This window comes from Pyrgilauda ruficollis, unplaced genomic scaffold (assembly GCF_017590135.1).
Source record: "Pyrgilauda ruficollis isolate IOZ18807 unplaced genomic scaffold, ASM1759013v1 scaffold45, whole genome shotgun sequence".
Lineage (NCBI taxonomy): Eukaryota > Metazoa > Chordata > Aves > Passeriformes > Passeridae > Pyrgilauda > Pyrgilauda ruficollis.
The window spans coordinates 1,232,968-1,248,268 of NW_024526044.1; positions in this window are offsets into that span (position 1 = coordinate 1,232,968).

Here is a 15,301-nt window from a genome sequence, read left to right on the forward strand (position 1 = left end):
AGGTCGGTGCCTGCTCCAGGACAAATATCTTCCCAAACCCTTCATGGTGGTTTCCCCCTGTTTGAGCCCAGGAAAGATGGAGCCAGGAGCTTCACTGGGACAAACTGGGACTGCAAAAAAAAACCCTGGAAGCTCTTCTGGGTAAAAGCCTGAGCTGCTTGTTTCCTTAATGCAATTGGCACTCTGGTCCATTATGAATTCCATTTATAAATTGTAGCTTCCACTTTTTTCTTTCCCTTTTTTTTTTCTTTTAATTTTTTTATTAAAACTCTAAATTTCATTAGTTGGCACTTACAAAAATAAGCCTGGCATCAACTAGTGAGCTCTCCTGAGATTGTGTCATCAATTTACCCTGCCACTGATGCAGCCCCGTGTCACGCCTGGCACGGTGACAGCACCCAGCTCTAATCCTGCGGCTGCCTGCAGTCACCTGCCCTGCCTGGGAGCAGAGAGGCACTTACATGGACTTTTCTGATTAGGAACTTTGGTTTCAAGGTTTCAAGGGGGGGAAAAAAAAAGAAAAAAAAAAGAAAAAAGGAAGTTGATTGTAAATTTAATTCCTGCATCGTAGTCATTTCTGCACCACGGGTCATTAAGCACACATTAGTACTGCCACCCATTTTTCATAGGAGCTGCACCAGAGAGGCAGAGCGTGGCTGCTGCATCCTGGAACATCCTGCATGCAGCCCATGGGCTCCTCAGGGGGTGGAGGGCACCCATAGCCTGGATTTTTACCTGGCAAATCCCAGAGGAGAGCCAGAATGGTGGCAACCTTGAGTGCAAGCATGACTGATAAATATTCTGGGAGTGGTGAATCCTCCGTATCATACATTAAAACACCTCCTTGTCTTATAAAATATCAGCTCCAATTCTTCTCCAATCTCCTGTTCACTTTTAACCCTTCCATCTAGTGAAGGTCAAACAGTTCCATGCTTCAGGCATGTGGTCAAGGATTTTCCCAGCCCTAACAGAACCAGCACAATTTGTTGCCTGCCTAGAGTGAGCTTTTTTTTTAATAAAAAAGTTCCTTGTTCCCAGCAATGTGAAAGATAAATCTGTGAGCATGTGAAAGACCTGAACCTAGACATGCTCAGCACTGGCCAGAGCTGCCTGAACACTGCCCATGTCAGTCTGTCCAGGCTCGACAAACAGCCTGAGGAAGCTGGCTCCTTTAATAGGCTTCAGGGGTTTATTTATAGCCCCTTGGAATAAGTGCAGCTGATACTTAAGATCAGCAGAATTAATGACAGCGAGCTGGCGAAAGGCCAGGTCTGCAAATAGTGCCACTAAAAGTCTTCTCCACCATAAAATTTGTTTAATGTAAGAAATCATATCATGCAGGGTTTTGTCTGCCATTTTTATAATTAGCAGGAGAAATCTCCAGTCCGCCTCTGAGAGCAGCCAGTGCTTTATGGGCTGTCTTTTGGTGGTGGTTTGGAATTTTATGTCCATGTTTGGAGGGACTCCTTGTGCCCTGTGTCCCATGGGAAGGGACCCTTGCCCACTGTGGATCTTCTCTCACTTCCCCAGAGATGTGGGGAGCAGAGAAAAGAATCAGGTCCATGTGGTAGCTGATCACAGAGGAAGATCACACCCTGCATGTGTCAAACCTCAGGATCAAATCCTTGCCCAAGGAGCTTCCAGCCAGTGCAGTGACATTCCTCTGAGGTTTCACCAAAAATTCATCAAGCTATTCAGAAAAGCAGCTGTGGGCTGGACAGATCAGAGTGGGGCAGTTTGTGATCTGTAGACAGGCAAAATGCATTGAAAGCACCCACTTTGGTCTCACTTTGTCCATGTTTGGTAAGTTCATGCTACTTTTCTCTCAAAAGCTGTATCTAATTTTTGCAAGTATTCCCACTTTTTACAACCCTCTTGATCATACACAAAATCCCCAGCAAATTACCTTGAAATGAGTTATTCTATTCCCTTTTTTTTTATTTTTTTTCCTTCCTCTAATGGAACAGAAATGAGCTTGGGTGGTTTTGCTCACTAACCACAACAAATTACTCTAATAACACATGCAGCAGTGTTCCTGCTGTATGGGCTGGCATTGTCCCTGCCAGCACATTCCTGGGAACAGCCTTGGCAGGTGAGCATCTGTCCTGGGGTGCAGAGGGACCTCAGCTGTGCTTGGGGAAGAAGCAACAACCCACAGCCCATTCTACTTTGCAAAATGCTGATTTGGGGCTCTCATAGAGGTTTTCCTTCCATGGGGGAGTAGCACCTTGAAAAAAAATTTGGTTTTAGGATAATAAAAAGCAAGGAATATGCTAGCCAAAATGAAAAGTTTGGAAATGCCATGAAGTTTTGAATTTAGCTGCACACCTGTGATCTAGGTACAGTGCAATGGCAAACAGATCACCTGCTTTCTCTTCACTCATCCACCACCAGCAGCAGGGATGAGGAAGAGGTTCTGGCCCATCTTATTTTCTGAAGGATCTCCTCCAGATGTGTCCTCTACCCTCACGCCTCTGGATCAGCCATCACCTCTCACTGGTGCAGGTACCTCTCACCTGAGATGCCCATGGGCTGTGAGGCAACCTGGAGAAGATGGGGTTATTCTGGACATCTTTATGGGAACACTTTTTTGTGCTGTTTGCACTGTAACATCATCTGGACATCCTGCCATGCACAGATTTTGGTCCAGCTCCCTCCCAGGACAAAGGTTAACCCCAGCCTGCTCCATGATTTAGGTTACCAGTTTCTGTAATGGATCGAGCATTTCCCTGCCTGATATTTATAGGCACACTCAGGATCCCAGATAAAATGCTGTATCTTTAGTTAGAGATGCAAGAGATGATTAGTATCCTTTCCATGAGATATCTTTTAAAGTCAAAGTACTTCAGGGGTGCCTTAATGGCCTGCTGACCTGGGACCTACATTTGGAGGAAGCTTTAAAACTAAAATAGCCAGAGAAAGGAAAATAATTGGGTGGATTGTGCTGAAAAAGGTGTTAGGTATAGCTGTTCACTCTGTCTTTTTTTAATTTTTAGGCTTTTCCTCTCATATTTTTCCTCCAGGAGGATGAAAAATTGAAAGAGTCGGGCACACAGTGCCTCCTGTTCAGATACAGGCTAGAAGTGCACACGTGAGCATTTATTTAGTGGAAGGAGGATAACTCCATCACACAGAGATGTGGAAGTGTCTCCTGCAATTCCTTCTGCACATTCAGGACTCGGGAGGTCACAGGGGGAGCTGCCAGCACTGAGGGGGTTCAAGCACATGGAAAATGAAGCCCTTACAAGACCCCTCATGTCCTATTTCCAGGTAACAACCAGGTATCAGGGAGGAGCCTTGTTGGCTGTACACATTTTTAGAGCTGAATTTCAAACTTTCTTAGTCTTAGGGGTCCCAGGAGGCTCCATTGTGCTGCATGGTGGGGAGGGGTTGACCTTGGGAGAGGTTTGCTGGTGTTATGCAAGGCTGCTGTGGCAGGATCCATGGATTCTGTGCTTTCTGGGATGCTCAGCCCCCTGCTCCACATGGTGCAGGGCACAGCTGGGGAATCCCCTTTGGGAGAGGTTAATGCTGCTCAGGTGCAGCCACTCTGGGGAGCGGAGCAATGCTGTGGCACATCTGAGGAATGAGCCCTCCCCTGGCACTGTGCCCTCAGTGGGGAAAGGCAGCTTCAATTTCCTGGGACACCTTCCTGCCAGACCCACGTGAGGGGGTCTGGAGAGGTGTGATTAGGCAGGCAGGCTGGCAGCTGTGTTTTGAGCCCCCAAAAAGACCTTTTAAAATTTTAAAATCCTCCAAGAGACCTGACCCTGAACAACCACCGTGCAGCAGCTCCAGCAACCCTAATTTCAGCACATTGAGTCTTTCTCCTGCTCTCAGATAATGCTACAAATCCAGAGGCTTTTCACAAAAGATGTATCAATTCAAGTGAGTTCCCTGTAGAGATCTCATCCATAATCCAAATCCAGGGATCAGGAATTGCTTTTCCCACCCCGTGTACCCTGGGGTGATACAAACCCACCCACAATCGCTCTGGATGGGAGCAGGAGCTCCCAAAAAAGGATTTCAGGACTTTCCTGTGTGCAGTGACTGGCCCTGAAGCCAAGGAGGGTGATGTCCCCTGTCCCCTGGTGTTGTCCTGAGCACCCAGCAGGGATCTCTAGGTTGGTATTTGCAGACTCATGGGGTGGTTTCAGTGACTTTGGGTTGTGCTGATGTATAAAAATTGAAACTATTTCATGCAGGGCAATCCAATGGAGCTGCTCCTGGATCACAGGAGCTGATCCCTTCACAAACTCCAGTGCATCCTTTGTCCTGTTCAAGGCACCAGTGCAGCCCGAGCAAGAGTGATAAACATTGACACAGGAATTACACATTTGCAGATCAAAAGTAATTTTGCTACAAAATCTACAATTCCAGGCAGTGAAAGCCCTGATCAGAGCATGCTGTGCTTTGCTAGCAACCACGAGCAGAGGAGGGCATTTCACCCTGTAAAGCTGCATGTTTCAAAATAACCTGGATTTTTATGTCCCAAATTACTAATTGCAAATTATTCACCTAGTTCTCATAGAATCTCCTGTTTTTTGCTGAACTAAACCCAACTGTATAATACCCTGTTAGCCTACTGGGCTTATATCCAGAGCTCAAAGCTGTTCAACTTCCTTGTCTCTCTTCTCCCTCTCATTTATTTTCCATTTGATAAATAAAAACAGCAACAAAAAAATCTGAATAAGGCAGAAGTTTTATTTTTTAATGCATGGTTTGCTGGGGCATGGGGAGAAGTCTGGAGATCCTGAATTATTATCAAGAATGTCACTCAAATTACAATATCATTGTTTGAAAAAAAATTCTGGCAGCTAATTCTGATTGCAGTGCACATTTCTGTGCCTGTGACAAATGATTTCTAAAGTTAGACTCAAGGACATCAAGCTTCCAAGAGGTCACTCATCTCTGGTGTTTATTTTATTTGCCATGCCCAAAGAATTTTTTAAATAGTTAAATTAAGAAGAGAGGGGGGGAAAAAAAGGGGGGAAGGAAAGCCATGATGATCTGAAAAAGATTGAAGTGTTTTGTTTTAAAAGGAGTGATGCTCAGAGCCATAAAGTATGAAATACAGGAGGGGAAGCAGATTTGGGGCTAACCTGTGATATCACATTAGACTTTAAAGCTGTTCCAACAGACTAAGCATTTGAGAAAGAATCGGAGCTGTTGGTGATAAGTTGCTCCTCTTATCGGCAAACTGTCATCTGTCTTGAGTGAGAACATTTTGTCCACCCTACCAAAACAAGTCAGAAAAATTGGATAAAAACAAAAATATAAATCAGAAGGGTAGCTGGGAGCAGAACTGAAACGATGGCAATTTCCTGGCAAGGATCGCTGTACAGCTAAATGTCAGATGTGGCAGAAAGAATTATATTTTCAACTTGAGGTCAGGAATTATGTGTGAGCATGTGGTGGCCTGAGCCCTGCCAGCACAGCCACTGTGGGCCCTGTGTGGCCTCTGGTGACAGCTGTGGTGTCCCCAGGGCAGCGGTGCCCTGGAGTGCCACAGCTCTGCCCCTTCCCTGTCCCTGGGATGCTCTGCTGCTTCCCAGCCCAGCTCCAGTGCATGATTCCAGCAAGGGCTGCACTGCTGCATCAGCCCCTTCCTGAGCAGCAGCAGCAGCTCTTGGTGCCTGCAAGTGCTGAGGGTGCCCAGGCAATCTTTGCAGCTGGAGCTGAACATTGCCAGAGCCATCCTGCCCTGTGCCTGGCTCCCCACAGACACTTCTCCATAGCAAAAGTGCCTGCAGATAACGAGAAATTAAGTGCTTCTCAGGCTCTTTTTAGATTATTTCTTTTCAATTTAATGTTCAATTTAAATCTTAATTTACTTTTTAAACCATAATTCCATTGAACTTGCAAAGCACACCTGGAGCTGTGGTGTTGGATGTGGAATGGAGGTGCATGATCTCCCAGGGAGTGTTCAGGTGTGCAGGGTCCTGGGGCCCAGCTGCACCCCAAGTGCTGGGCTCCCCCTCTCCTCTGGGTCTCCTGCAGGTAAACCCTGCTCAGGTCAGGGGGATACATCAGGACAGAACCCATTCCTTGGCATAGATCACCGCCCTGTCTGCCCTCCCCTGCTCAGAGACATTTAGCAGCACCCAAAACTCTCAGTGCTCCGTGTCCTGAGGCCGAGGGGACGGTGTGCAGGAGGTCACAAATACATGTGTGCCTCTGGAGCACGGAAAAATATCTGGGGACATGGGCACGATGTCACGGCAGCACCTTGGCATTTGAGCTGGAGGTGTCGGTGACACCCCTGGGATGAGCCCAGGAGGGCAGACATTGCTCCATGCTCAGGGCATTCACCAAATTTAGGCAGAGCAGGGTGGAGGGAAGCCAAGGTTCTGCCTGCCAGCCGCTCCTGCACTGCACCTGATGCTCCCAAGTGTTTTTCTCCTTCACTTCAACACATTTAACACAGTGTTCCCATTGCAGCAGCCAAACTGATATCACTGGAGGCAAGACCTGAATCAGATCCTGAAAAAATCAGCTATTTAAATGCACCATAACCGCTGCGCTCTCGGCAGCAGCGAGACCACAAGGCACACAATTTGGAAACAGAGGTACAATGAGGGAAGGTTTGGTGGTTTTACAAAATCACCGAATGGGAAAAGAGAGCTGCTGGGGGGAAATGAGGCGTGTGGTCCCTCAGATGGTGACTGGTGAAGACGTGACAATGTCAAAGGCTTGTGCAGGCTGGGACAGGGAGCAGCACAGGGATAAAACTGTTCCCTGCCCTGAGGAATGGAGCAGATGAAGGGGAGTGACTGCAAACCCCACCAAAACCCTTTGGGGCAGGCAGCCCCAAGCCCTGCTCCCTGCCCAGGCTGTCCCAAGGTCACTGCACCCCTGTAGCAGCAAATCCTTTCCCCAGCCCCTGGTGCTGCAGGAGTGGAGCATCCAACACCACAGCGTTATTGGGCCTGTGCTATGGTCAGCTTCTCTGCTGTAATTTGGTTTTTAATTATATTTTTTATTATTATTTTTGCAACAGTTTGGTTTCAGGACGCTGCAAGTCCTTCTGTAAATCTGGATGAATGAGCTGAGCTTTTGCTTCAACCCAGCTGGGAGCAAAACATCCTGGGAAGGCTGGATTGCAGGGGCTGCAGAGCCCTGGTGCAACAGCCAGTGCCCATCTCCCAAACACTGAGCAGTTTGTGGCAGGAGTCTGGGACAAGGGACAACTCATTCCTTGTTGGAAATATCCCTGCAAGGACATCAGAGCTGCCTTTAGGCAGAAGCTGATGAGAAGCTGGTGCAAACTCATCTCCTGAGAACACCATTAATGCACATTTTGTTGCAAGAGGAGGGTGACCCAGGCAAGGGTTAATCGAGGCTGTGCTGTGCACCTGGCACACGTTCACTGCCTCCGCAGCACAGTGGGTGCATATTTATCTATATATATCTTATAGAGAGATATTTATTTATCTATGGCATGTGGGCCAGGGAGCAGACAGGCTTTCCTCTCAGCATGGCGGGGTGTGGAATGCCACACGAATTCTCTCTATCATTGCTCTGGAAATCCTGGCAAGCCCAGGGGAGCCTGCAGTTGATCAGCTCTGTATCACTGTGTACCGCTGAGGGAGATCTCTGCAGTGTTTTGGGACACCCTGGAGCAGCCATCACCCACACAAACACAACTTCCCCAGCACCCAGGGACAGCCGAGCACTCAGCACCTCCTGGGCTTCACCTGCTGGGTCCTGGGTTTGCTGATGAGACCTTTCAGTTCCGTTTAGAGGAGCTTTATTGGCTTTTTCTTTTTTGAATTGCAATGCCCCAACATCACTGTTTGTAAGAAAGAACTGGAGGATCAGCCAGGTCACAGCCATCAGAGACACAGGGCTGAACTTCTGCTTTGGCAGCTTTTGGCTCTGTTGTTTGTTTGCTTGCATGGATTATCATCTTCCCTGCCTGTATTGTACCACTGACAATAAATTCAAAGCAACCAGGGCCCAAATTTCTGAAGAGGTTTCCCTGAGGGAATGTCAATTACCTTTCACTTCCAGCACCACAAATGTCCTCTGGCACTTAAAAATCACAGCTTTATTGTGAGAAATTCAGCCACTTGCTCTAATTATTCATGCTGCACTCTAAGGCAAGCAAAGAGGTAATTAAAGTATTTACTAGGTAAACTTGGAAAGGCAAGGGGTTGGAGAAGTAAAACCCCAAACAAAAACAGTCTATGCAATGGTTTGTGTATGAAAATGTGGAAGGAGTGGAAGATGACAATAGACTAACTCTGGAGGTCTTGTTTTGGGTGGAATTTCCACTGGAGGCAGCTTGTATCGCTTTGCTGCTGGGAATCTGGTTAGACAGAATTGGGTAGGTGGAACTGGGTGGGTATTTCTGTCCCTGCCCAGCACATTTGAGGTCACTGAGACCCCTGTTCTTCCCCGTCCTGGGGGATGTGACACCACTGGCTATGGAAGGAGAAATTCAAGAGCCTTTGGGTCCTGAAGAGGATGGAGGAGAGCCTTCCTTTGCCTGATTTGACATCACCACAGGGACCAAGGGGTCTCCTGATGCTGGAAACTCAGGGAATTCCTCAGGGAGGAAGTGTCTTTCTCTGCCCTTGGTGGGTATGTTCCCTTCTCAGCACTTGTCCTCCAAGTGCTTCGTCTCACTCCATCCCCACTTCTTCCTTTCCCCAGATTTTTCTTCATGGGCTGCCTGACTCCTTCCACATTTAGATGCCAGTCTGTCCTTGCTCATTGTTATTCTCCACCCATCCCCTTAGCTCAGCCTAGTTTCAAACTGCTTTGTCAAGGTGCCAGGATCCCCTGGTGGAGGTGAAGGTTGGCACATCAATGCCACGGATGCATCCCAGAGGATGAGCATCTCTGCACATCTTGTGCCTGGAGAGAGGGACCAGGGGCTCAGAGGTGCCTCCCTGCAGCAGCACTTCCAGATTTGCAGTCCTGCCTCAGCTGCCAGCTTTACTCCAGCCCTTGGCTTTCCCCTGGGCTCACCAGCCCAGCTATGAGTGCTGTAGTGTTTGGGAACCAGCAGCCTTAATTATCTTTTAAACCTCATTATGCTCTTTCCTATGATCTCCTCTTTGTTCTTCCTTCCAACCCTCTGTGTCTGCGGGCAGTGGAGAGCTCTGCCTCTCTTTACAGCTCCTCATAGCACCACCACGTTCCCAGACAATGTGCACATGGAATTTTCATCTAAAACACCCCAAAAAAGCAGTGACAAAATTCAAGGTTCATCATCCCGTATCACAGCTGGACCACAGGCAGTGGCAGCAACTCAAAAAGATGCAAATGCCTTTGTGGAAATGCCAGGAACATGCCCCATTGCTGACAAGGGCTTCCCAGGGATTTCCAGCCTCTTCCCACGGGAGAAAAAAGTGCTATCATCCCAGGGCACAGAATCTGTCTTTGTGTTACATATTATTTGTAAGCAAAATAACCCTGTTTGTCCTAGACCAGCTCGTTCTGGAGGCTCTGAAATTAGGTGCCATTACCAGGTGTTATTACTCTGCGGGCGTAAAGTTGTACCTAGCGAGCAACCCAGCGAGCTGCAGACAGATGAGGAGGATAATTTGATTCCATCTTTGGAAATGTCAGACTTTATGGGTGAATAAAATACATTCCATTTTCTTCTGTTTATCAATATTGGGCGAAAACAGACTAGAAATTGCTTATAAATGGGGAGTGTTGAGAATAAGGCAATATATTTGTTACCCCTTGCAGATGCACAGCGCTGCCACAGCCACTTCTGTGCTGTGTGAAAGAACCACATAAAGCAACAAAACAAGGCACAGATGGAGAAAGAGTAACCCTTGCTGCCTTTCCATTTACAGCTCTCACAGCACAAGCAGGTTCATGTCCTGCAGCTGATTTTGTGGTCACACAAAATTAAATGTTCACAAAGCCACTGCAAATTCTTGGCTTTGAAGGAGAATTTGAAGAACCCTGTAAGGATATGTTCACCTGAGCTCTGAGCCAAAGGCAAAGCAGAGACCTGGGGCTGCATAAATGGAGCTCTGTGCCCTGAAGAGCAGATGAGCCCATGGCCAAAGCAAGAGGGGGCAGTGGGGCTGGTCCAGGGAAACACCAGGACCGGGATTGTTGTGTGCTTGAATTGCCCAAACCGGGTCAAAATCCGGGCACACAGAAAAGATGCAGCCCCTGAGAGCACCGTAATGGTAAAGGGAGGGGTTTCAGGAGGGAGAATAGAACAGCATTGAATGAATTTTCAGACAAATTATACCTAAAGAGGAATGAAACATTATAGTTTCAATTACCGCTGTGCCCAGCCACGCAGGTAGTAATTCAAACAAGAAACAATTGCTGGATTGTCACCCTCAAATCAGACACATACCATTTAATTCCATTTACTGAGGGTTCACTGACTGTATTTTGAATCAAATACAGCCATTAATGTGCAAAGATCTGAAAAATGCATGTGTCCCTTTTACAAATGTGACAGCGAGACTGTAATTCCTGTAAAATCTGTTTTCTTCAGGTTGGGCTGCTCCTATTGCTGTTAGTTATGCAGATATTACATATTAAAAGTTTTACTATGCCAAGCTAGATCTTTTTGAAATGGCCTGCAACTTTTTGTTCATGGCACACAAAGAGTGTGGTCAAATCCAGCCTCGTATTCCATCACAAACGTAGCAAATTGATTCAATTGAAGAACAAGCCACTTTCATTAAAACAATTAAACCCTTACTATTATTGCCATTCCAGCACAAATATAAATCATCAGTTACGGGAACTAAAAGCTTTCAGATGGAATTGCTCTAACACCTGCCTCATGCAGTGGGCACAGGAAGGGTGACATGTGCCAGGACAGCACTGCTGCCTAAACAAAACCCTGTCACATCCAGAAAGTGAATATTATTGTGCTGCCCTGGTTAGCTCTGGCAGAGAAGCAGCACATGCCTGTGGGCAGGCTGAGCAGCAGGAGCACTGCTTGGGATGGGAAGGGATGAGAAGAGCTGGCACCTTTCCCCAGGTGATGTCCTGTCCCCAGCAGGGCTGTCACAGGGTGTGTGTGACCCTGGCTGGGTTTTGCATCATTCAAACCCTGCACAATGGCTGGGGTGATGCCTCCCTCATCCGAGAAACAATTCCATGGGTGGAAGTGTCCTGTTCAGTGTGATACAGGGGAATGGGTTTGGGACAAAGCTTGGGGGTTGTCTGGAGTCCTTTTCCTTTCTGAAATAATACCTGCACATATTCCCTGTGTCAGCACTGTCACACATTCTCTCTGGGGTCACAGAGTGTGTTGCCTAATAAAACCAGACCTTTCCATAAACCTGCACTCACCCTTCTGCTCTGCAGAGGATGCATCAAAGGGCAGATCGTTTAAATATTTCACTGGTTACTGTGTGGGTCATCAGAACTGGATATATGTAATTTCAAAGGCTTTTCTACTCCTGCTCCTCACATCATTCCAGGTCACACTTCCCTACAGGTGCTCGCTGTTGACTCAAGGACACTTCCAGGCAGCAGAATATCAATGGGGCAGGGATGGACAGGCCAGCTCATCCTACACATTTTAAATTGCTTAAAAAGACACAGAAGCCTTTTCTCAAAGAGAGTCTGTGGCAGGGACTGAAGTCAGTGCTCAGCATGGGGCTTAGACAAACAGAGTGGTCATTAGTGACTGTTCTCATTGTCACACCGGTGCAGACTGTTAATTCAGCACAAGAGTCATTAAAAGCAAGCCTCAGTGGAGAGAGAGGTTTTTGTAAATGCCAGATGACTTGGCAAAAAGTGAAGAAGACCCTCAATATCCTGCACTGCTCTGCTTGTAAATTCAGAACAAAAACTCCCAGGAATTTGCTGGCAACAGGATTAGGCACTAATTATTTTCTTATGCTGAAAGCTGTTAAAACCCAACCCAGCTTTCCCTCACCCTGTAACCAAGATGAGCTCACTGGTCACTCCATGGGTCCCTCTCTTCCAGAAGAGTGTCACTACTCCCAGAGCTCTCCCTCTGACTTCGTTTCTGGGTTGAGAGGGTGGAATTAGCCTTGCACTGATGGATGGCTTTGGCACAAAGTTTGGGGATTATCCATGGACACTATCCCAGCCCTGCTCCAGCCCCAGGGCTCTAATTGCCTGTGAGCCCACAATTGAAGAGCAGCATCCACTCTGCTGCATGGCTGTCCCTTCCTTAGAGTTCCTCCTACCAGGTGCTTTTAATTTATTTGTATTTCCAGCAGCGATAATTGAGTTATCAATTTTGTGCTCTTTTGGGCCAGAAGCAGAGATCAGAGAGCTATTTTATGCACCTAATTATGGATTATTTCCCATAGCTATAAAACCACAGAGAGACAGATCCAGAAAATACGTCGTGAGGTGATCTGTGTCCTCTTCATCTCTACTGGCTTCTCCCTATTGCTACCTTAAACTCCAGGCTGAATGCCCTCCAGACAAAACTGTTGTCAAAAGCAAGGGATACCTATTTCCCCACAGGACAAAATCTCTTCTCGCCCCAGCAGAGAGCTGCTTAAAATGAAATTCAGCTTTTACTGAAACGATCTGTTTAAACCTTTAGCACCTCGTTGAGTCAGGCTGAGATTTATCCCATTTCTGTGCAATTTGGCTATAATCTGGCTCATAATGGTGACCCAGGGTCCTGCTGAGGAGTGAAGAATTTGATTTTCTTTCCCGCTAATGGTTTTTGGGGGGGTTGAATGGAATGATCCTTAAGGTCCTTTCCAACCCAGCCCATTCTGTGACTGTGAATTGGAGTGGCCCTTCATACCCCCCTTAGTTCACCACTCCCCTGGTCCAGGTTTTTTTGCTGCAGAGCCTCCCTCCATCCCAGGCAGGTCTGAGCTGCCTGGAGCATGCTGCAGTGCAGAGCCAGTGCTAAAGTCCAGCAGATCCTATTTTTATATTTAGGGAAAGAGACAGGAATCATCTGTGTGTCAGGATTGGGTTTCTGGTGGTGACATGAAGAGGCCATCCAAGATGTATGACCCAGCAAATGTACTGTAATGCACACATCACATTTGTTCTGTGAGTAAGTAGATATTGTCTAGGGTATATTACAGCTGTGCTTTGGTGTTTAATTTAATGTGAGTGAACTGCCTTAATTTCTCTAAATTGTAGTAATAAACATAATGCTAACAGTGATATTGCTAATAATTTATTTTGCAAGTGATTAATCAACAATGAACTATTTTAATTACCTGTTCGGGAAATGCCAAATTCTAAATTAATTATGTGTCATTATATGAATTCACATGTATAAATATATGCACTTATATATGAATTCCAAGGCTAATTAAAATGAATAAACCATCAGATTTGGTGAATTCATAGAGTTGAGGGAGGACGTGCTCTCCCCTGCTCTTCTGCCTTTTTGCATTTCATCCTCAGCACAAAGAGAATCTCATTCCAGTGCTTTATGCAAGTCGTTTGTGGTCCTAAAAAATATATTACCTGGAGAAAGTAGCAAATTCCCTGGATCCCAGCCTGCAAAGAGCAGTGTCGAGGCCAGGGGAGTGGGAAGTGGGAGCAGGGGAGGGAGGTGGGGGCTGCTGCATTTCCGTCTGTAGGAAAAGCAGAGTGTGACTCTTTGGGGTGATCTCTGTGCCAGACCTTGGAACTGCCTGGAAATAAACCCCAGTGGGAACTGGAATGGGGGAGAAGGAGATGATTCCCTACCCTCAGTTGTTACCAACCATTTTGGAGGGAAGTCAGGGAGTCAGTAAGCAGGTTTGGGGCACAACCAAAGAGTTTTCCTTTTCACCTGGGAGGAAGATGCATCTAGAGATGCTGCAAGGCACAAAGCTGTCAGAGTGGGGTATTTAGCAGTGGGATCACCCACAGGGGCCCCAAAATGAGGCTGGGCAGGAAGGGGAGACCATCCCTTTGCAGTAGGACTCAAGCTCAGAGCTCATGGCCGAGCCATCCAGCACTGGCCCAGCAGCAGCAGCAGTGGTCCCCAGGGGGATGGTGGCCCCTGTGGCACAGAGGGGCAGGGGAGGGAATCTCTAATTTAGGGGTGGGAAGTGAGACAGTTCTAATGGTTTGTAGCACAGGCTTGAAAACCAGAGTGATTAACGAGAGCAATGCCATGGAGGAACCAGAATCTAAGTAATGAGACCTTTATTTGATACATAATACCACTGGGACCTTCTATAAAGAGAATATCAGGAGAAGGGCTAAGTTTTGCTGGCTTGGGAATGCATCAGGAAGGGGGAGAGTATTGCTGACTCTGCAGTCAAATGCTGAGGCTGTGCACAACGGGGCTGCAGTGCTGTTCAACATGAGCCTGAGACATGTTAATTCAGTCATATATTTTCAAATGCTGGAGAGACACCCTGATTTAGTGTGCTGTGTGGATCTATGTAGAGTTGTGGGTTTAAAATGCAGTGTCCAGAGCCTGATTCCATCACCTCATGGCTGAACTCAGGCTGAGAGATGAAGAAGCCATTAGATACATATCAAGAACTTCCAGCCAAAAAATTACTTATGGTTTCAATTGAAGAAGAAGTTGTAGAGAGTTTAGGTATGGATGTCAGAAACACAGCAGTTAACAGCAGAGATGTATGAGAGATTGGGAGGTGATAACTTAGATAAATTGGTGTCTCATCCATATTAAGGAGACAGCTCATCCTCAGTTGCTGCCGGGTGACATGAACAGTGGAGCGTATATGGATACTAAAATACATTGGTCTTAAAGTTAAATCCCCAAGAACCATCAGAAATAAGTCTCAGAGGCCAAAGTGAGATTTGATGCACACTGCAAAAATATGCAGTCTGTCAGAGCATGCTGCTCTCTCCATATAACTTCCACCATTTGTGGGACAATTATAGGGAAAACAATACTGTGATCTGTAAAGCAGCTCCTGGAGTGGTTTTATTCACTAACTCAATGCTATGCATAATCATTGCCAGCAACATCTCCAGAGGTGTGTGCATAATAGAGAGACATCAAGTCAATGAGTCAAAACATCAGAAAATAAAATTCAGATGAACCTCACATTCAGAAATTATATCATCTGTCATTTAACACTGTCTGAAGACCTCCTTATTGAAATAGTACATCTAAACCCAAAGCTATCCCAGGCAGTAATGCCATACTCTGCTGCTGTGTTTAGGAAATACCAGGAGCTGGGGTTTTCTGCACCTTGAGCTGGCTGCCAGAGGGGAGCTAGGGTTATAAAATCTGTGGGGATCTTCAAGCTGAAGCATCCAAATGACTCATAGAGGGGAAACAGAGGGCACTGGGAGGGTCTGTTCCTCTCCTGTACCTGTCAAAGCCTGCTAAAGTGAGGAGTGGCATCGCCCATTTCCTTTGCTGAGCAGATGTGTACAA